General features: G+C 44.9%; 1 long non-coding RNA gene across 1 annotated transcript; it reads right to left on the reverse strand.

Moving 5' to 3' along the window:
• Nucleotides 1-396: 396 nt before the first annotated feature.
• On the reverse strand, nt 397-1,739 carry LOC132687901 (uncharacterized). Its single transcript, XR_009614322.1, has 2 exons — nt 1,535-1,739; nt 397-1,037 (listed from the first exon to the last, which is right to left on the reverse strand). It is a non-coding gene; the product is annotated as an uncharacterized LOC132687901 (long non-coding RNA).
• Nucleotides 1,740-6,696: the final 4,957 nt, after the last annotated feature.

Genomic DNA, 6,696 nt, shown 5'->3' on the forward strand with positions numbered 1-6,696 from the left:
GCTCACTAGGACGGCCACCTAAGTGTTAACAGTGGGTAAGTAAGGGGCGGGGAGGGGTTCCAGCCTTACTTTCCAGCCTTTTACTTTCCTCTTTGTTCATTTCTATGTGGTTTGATTTTATTTTTTTGCAACACATGTATAAATGTGTTTACAATCAGGTTTTTATTTGGAGAAGATAAACAAATCACAGATCCGTGGGTCTCTCTGCTCAGGCGTGGCTTTATCTGAGCATCCGGCCAGATGTCCTGCTAGATGAGGAACGCCCGGACACTTCTCGCACCACCCCTGCCCCAATACTGACATTCGATGACCTTTGACACAATTCACTGTTTCCTTTGCTCCGCCTGGGTGTTCCGCAGCAGCTCTGCCAGGCACACAGCAGGCATTGGGTAAATATGTGTTTGTTTCTTTATTTTCACTGGGGGATTATGTTTTCTCCACATTTCTACCCCATATTCACGCAGCAGGTGTTGTGGGCCTGCAGTGTCTGGCTCAGGGAATGACAGCATACATGAAGATTCACTGAAACCTATCTTGGAGGGCACTCAACTATTTCCTGGGTGTTTTTAAAAGGCATCCTCACTGTCCTGCAGAAATGCAGCTCCGAAGCTCATTTCTCAAGTCCTGGCTCTCGGCAGCTTCGCCCGGAACCGAGGTGCTGTGTTCCAAGATGACCACAAGATGGCAGTCTTTCCCTGCATCAGGCTTGGCGGAAGCCTGCATCCCCGACTTGTGTGTTTTCTGAATCCAGCTTCTGTGCTGCCCCAAGCAATTTCAGGAAAGAGACTCTTTATACTAAAGACACCTTCACCAAAGAAGAGGACAGTAGGATTAGATATTCGGAAACAGAAGAACTCGAAGAAGAAAACACAATTTCCCAACACCACGTGCTCACTCAGCCTTCTCTTCAACAAAAGTTGCAACAGCTTTGTGTCGATTTGCAGTCTGGAATCGAATTAGAATTGCCAAGCATCCCAGCCCGCTCTGAATCCACATTCCTTTATCCCTTTGTGCCACTAAAAGCCAGATATTGATGTCTGAAAACAAGATACATAAGCTTCATTATTTAAGTGTCTTTTCCTTAAACAAGAACGCTTTAATACTTAACAAGGTAGGGAAGCTACATAATTTAAAATCTATGCGAACAGAAATAAGAAATTATTTGTAGCGGTCTCCACTTTTACACCCACCAACAAAGAAAGACATTCACAATTTTTTGCCTTCCCAGGGCCCCAAAATACAACACTGGCCTGTTCTCCTGCTCCCGGCAGAAGCTGCAGCTGAAACTGGTCTTTATCAGCTTTTCTTTCTCAATATTTACCAACCAATAAATCTTTTTTTCCTCTAAGACAACTGACATTCGAATCCTGTTCATGTGAAGGCTTGTTATCCAAATAATATAAAATGAACTGCTTCATTATCCACTGAGAAAGTATTAAGATGGAATTTTTTCCCCTACAGATCAATATTGAAGAAGGGAAGGAGGTGTTTTCCATCTGAGGGGAGGGCAGCTGCCTGCCGGTGAGGAGCATACCTCAATCCAGGGGCCTCCTGCTCTGCTCCGGAGGCTGGCGGGTCGCCTCCTCTCTGTTATGGGGGCATGTTGCTAATCGAGGGAAATCTATTTTGGCTCAAAAGGCTTCCCACAGAGGCTGCTCCAAAGTTGGCCCCAGCAAGGGCCAGCCTGTCTGTGCCTGAGGACTCCAAGAAACAGAAAGGGTGTCAGAGCCACGGGCTGTTTTGCCCATTTCCAAAGTGGAAAACTTCATTCAGTCTTTTGATAAGAATTCTAATTCTATTGTTCCATAAGACAATGCCACCTTCTCCTCCTTCTGTGAGGGTGGTGTGGTGTCAAGCAAGGAGAGAGCAGTGGCCTGAGGTTTCAGGAAGTGGGAGATGTGGAGCCGGCCCTGCTAACTGCCTGGTGAGGCCAGCCCCGGGATTTGCCTCAGTTTCCCCATTTGTAGACTGAGATGTCCCACCCGTTGCTCCTTAGGACCTTCCCATAATTCTACTTACCAAGGTTCTGAAACAAAGGAAGGGGCTTTGGGGCACTGAGAACTCCCAGTCATCAGAGACCACAGATGCTGGCTTGATCTTTATGCAGACTAAGCAATTCAGCCCTTGGAGAATCTTCTAGAGAAAACGATTTTAGACTACTAATAGCAATAGATAATACATAGAGATTTTATTGCACCAGGTTTCCTTCTAGAGGTTTGTCATATTAATTAATTTAATCCTGACACCACTCCCATGTTATGCTCCTTGTATACTTTATACAGAGAGGTTAAATAATTTCCTCAGCCTCACATAGGCAGTGACTAAAAGATTTGAAGCCAGGGGGCTCAGCTTTATAGTTTATTCTCTTAAATCCCTGCTGCCTGGCTGGTGGCAATTCTAGGTAACCTCTGAAGTCTGTCTCATCCTGGGCTGGTCATAGGGCAGGACTATGTGCCAGACGTCCTGTCTGTTGGGTGAGTCATGGCTCTAACCTTGGGCACACCCTGTAGGTGGTCTTGTCTCCCTCCCATCCCCTGACACCATCTTTTTTTTTTTTCAAGTTTACTTATTTATTTATTTTAAGAGAGAGAGCAGGGGAGGGGCAGACAGGGAGAGAGAGAATCCCAAGCAGGCTCCCAGTTGTCAGCACAGAGCTCCACATGGGACTCAAACTCACAAAACATGGGATCATGACCTGAGCTGAAATCAGTAGCTAGACGCTTAACCAACTGAGCCACCCAGGCGCCCCACCACCACCCCATCTTTATTCTGACAGGCATGGTCATGGATGATATCTGTGCTCATCAGCATGTGTAGATTTCTGACATTATTTTATAACTACATAAATAACTCATGAGTAAGTAATGTTTCTTTATTTAAAAAAAATAAAAAAGACAACTTTACAAATAAGGCTTAAAAACTCCCTTTTGACAATCACCATTCTTGTTTCCTTTCCTCCCTAAAGTAACAGCTGCTATCAGTTTTGGGTATAGTCTTACAAAATATTTTCTGTGTTGCATATACACTTAGAATACTTAGAATGTAGTAGTGCTTCGTACTTTAAGGGAGCTTCTGCTCCCTTCAGAAACGGTATTATGCGGTGTATATTATCTGGGAATTCCTTTCCTTACTCACCAGTGCATCTGAGAGGCCCTTCCGTGTTCCTACCCACAGACCTGCACATTCTTTTTAGAGTATCTCATGTGTGGACAAATCGTTGTCTATCTGTCTATTCCCCTTTCAATGGATAGCTAGGTTACTTCTAAATTTGTATTATTCCAGACATTGCCACAGTGTACTTTCACATGCTCCCTTGTGCATATGTACAAATATTCCTTTGGTGTAAATAATAAAAGTGAAATTGCTTGGTGTGTACATATTTTATTAAACAGACACAAATATCACTTAAGATTTTTATGATGTTTTCCAAAAATGTTTAGGAATTTAAAACTCTATAATGCCCCCAAATTACTATAAACAGCTAACAGAATACCAGTAAGAGTTGCAGGCAGTGAAATGCAGTAATGGTAAGAATGAGAGTCGGTAATACATATGAATGGTAAGTTCACACTTTTTGCTTCCGTCAAGAAAATGTACTAGAATGCAACATGGCTAAAAATGATGGTAATAATGAAAACCCTTCAAGGTACTATAATTGAAAAAAAAATTAACTTATTTGCAAACGTGTCTGAGGTCTTTTGTGGTTTGTATGCATTTCCATTCGCCTGCACAGCCCATGCTCTCAACCAGGAGCTCTTCTGCCCGCCAGCAACTCCAAGAGGCACAGCACCACTTCTCCACATGGACATTCCAAGGAACCCTGAACAACATGTGTTGAAACAGAAATGTACCCAAGGATGAAGGGATAGGTCTGCTGGCCACACTGTAAGTGGCGGTGCATCCTGATGGAAGTTGACGTAGAGACTGAACTGGTGCATGCCACACACACACTCACTCACTCACTGACACTCATGCACACACAAATATACACACATACATACTGAAGCTTCCACACACTCCTGCAATGCCAAGGTTCAGATATGAGGTCTCTGATTCCCAAAAAAGAGCACCATGGGGTGGGGGGAGGAATATACCATTGGCCACATATCTGGGGGCATCCCAGGCCCCTTGGAGCTTACTTTGAGTCTATGAAAAATGAGAAAGAGGATTTACTTTTAGTGAGTGGAACCCCAAGACCAGCCTCTGCCAGGATACCTTCCTTCTCTGCTATAAACCCTCCTGCTGTGTCCACCCTCTCTCAAATGGAGACTTTTCTCTGATCCTCAGATCTACCTGGGAGTAAAAAACAAGTGAACTGGGTGCCTGGGTGGCTCAGTCGGTTGAGCTTCTGACTTTTTTTATGTCCTCTTTTTTTAATGTTTGTTTATTTTTAAATTTCTTTTAATGTTTATTTATTTTTGAGAAAAAGAGAGAGACAGAGTGTGAGCAGAGGAGGAGCAAAGAGAGGGAGACACAGAATCCAAAGTAGGCTCCAGGCTCCAAGCTGTCTGCACAGCACCTGATGCAGGGCTCAAACTCACGAGCTGTGCGATCATGACCTGAGCTGAAGTCGGACACTCAACCGACTGAGCCACCCAGGTGCCCCTAATGTTTGTTTATTTTTGAGAGAGAGAGCACAAGTGGGGAAGGGACGGGGCGGGGGGGGGGGGTGGGTGGGTACAGAGGATCCAAGGTGGGCTCCAGACTGACAGCAGGCAGCTGTCTGCTCAAACTCAGGAACTGTGAGATCATGACCTGAGCCAAAGTCAGAAGCTTAACCAACAGAGCCACCAGTAACCCCTTGAGTTTTCCGCTTTAGTGTTTTTAGTAGGAGTGCAACTTTGGGACAGTCCACATATGAAGACTTCTGCCTGTTTAGGACCTCCAAGAGCAGCAAAAGTTTTTCATGGTTCTTCTTGGTGCTTAAGGGTAAACATGACTGAATTTTGCCAACTGACACTCCTGTTATCTATTGCTAAATAATTAACCGTCCCCAAACCTAGTGGTTCCTTAACAGACACATTACCAAAGAAGATACACAGCTGGCAAATAAGTATATGAAAAGATGTCCAACATCATATGTCATCAGGGAAATGAAAGTTAAAACAACCATACGATACCATTGCACACCTATTAGAATGGCCAACATCCAGAACACTGACAACACCAAATTCTGGCAAGAATGTAAAGCTACAGGAGCTTTCATGCATTGTTGGTGGGAATGCAAACAGTATAGCCATGTTGGAAGACGGTTTGGTGGCCTCTTACAAAACTAAACATCGTCTTACCATATGATCCAACAATCATACATGCTTGGGGATGTGTGAGAAATCTCTGCACCTTCTGCTCAATTTTGCTGTGAGCCTAAAACTTTTGTAGAAAAATAAAATCTTAATACAAATATATTGATGCTAGTTTAGGGGGAAAAAGCTATTTAAGCCAACAGCACCTCTTGTTTCACTCATGAATAAGCACTCTGGGTGGAGCTCAGGGGGAAAAGACACCTCTACACCACTCAGTGTCAGCTGACCAGCCCAAAGGCTGTGCTGGAGTCATCAGAGGCTCCTCACAGCTGGCACCTGGGCTGGGAGATGCAAACAGGTGGGACTGGAGCATCTGGAACCCCCCACCCCCACCCTTCATACCCCAGTGTGGTCTCTTCAGAACAGCAGCTTCAGAATAGCTGGACTCCTTACAAGTGAGTGCAAGACTCACAAGGCACTTGTTTCAAAGAAAGAGGCATGCGGAAGCCATGTCACCTTCTATGACTTAGCCCCAGGGTCACTCACTGTGACTTCTGCATTCATTGAGGCAGTCACCAAGGCTCACCCAGGTTCAAGGGAAGGGAGAGAGACTCCACTTCTTTATGGGGTGTGAGAAGGTTCTGGAAGACACTGGGGGTCAGAAATATCATTGCAACCATTTTGGGAAGATAGAGTCTATGACCACAGATACATAACTGTAAGAGGCAAACATGCAAGGAGTTAACTGAGGGTGTCAAGCAAGTCTAACTGTAAAGGTGCCCGGAGCAGTGGCCACCACTTTGGTGTTGTGCTGTGGCTCTGACTTAGCTGAGAGCCCCCTGGCCCAGTGTGGCCACAGTAGGCTGTCAGGGCCATATCTTCAGAGAAGAAATGATTGGTGGGGTATTTCACTCTTTGCTAAGTATTCCAGTCAAAGCTGTTGTCTGTGGCTCTGAAGCCAAATCCATCTAATGACCAGTACCCTGCTCTACCCAACCAGACCAAGAGCCCCCTCCACCATGTAGCCTTCCTTGATCCTCCTCTCCTAGCGGGATGCACCATCCCATCTTTGGGACCATGACTGAACCGCCCGCTAAGCTCTCAGCCAGAGCATGCCAAATCGTTATCTTTCTTTGCCATTGGCTTGTTGTGTTCTGCGAATAAACTGAAAGTTTCTCAAACTCTGGGGCCACATTTGCTGCTTTGCTTCATCCCTGGCTGTGCTGGCCCAGTGACAAGCACACGCAGGCTATTGATTGTTGATTGCAAATGAGAGAAGAGAGTGGGCAAAATCCCAAGGATGCAGCCACAATGCCATTTATATTCTTTTCATGGAAAAAAGTTGAAATTCTGTTTTGTTTCCATTTCACAGGGAATTCCACTCATATACATACATTTATGTGTGTCTTAACTGTGTGGTGAACAAGCATTTGTGTGAGTGTTTCTGTGTGTT

This window comes from Panthera onca, chromosome A3 (assembly GCF_046562875.1).
Source record: "Panthera onca isolate mPanOnc1 chromosome A3, mPanOnc1 haplotype 2, whole genome shotgun sequence".
Taxonomy (NCBI): Eukaryota; Metazoa; Chordata; class Mammalia; order Carnivora; family Felidae; genus Panthera; species Panthera onca.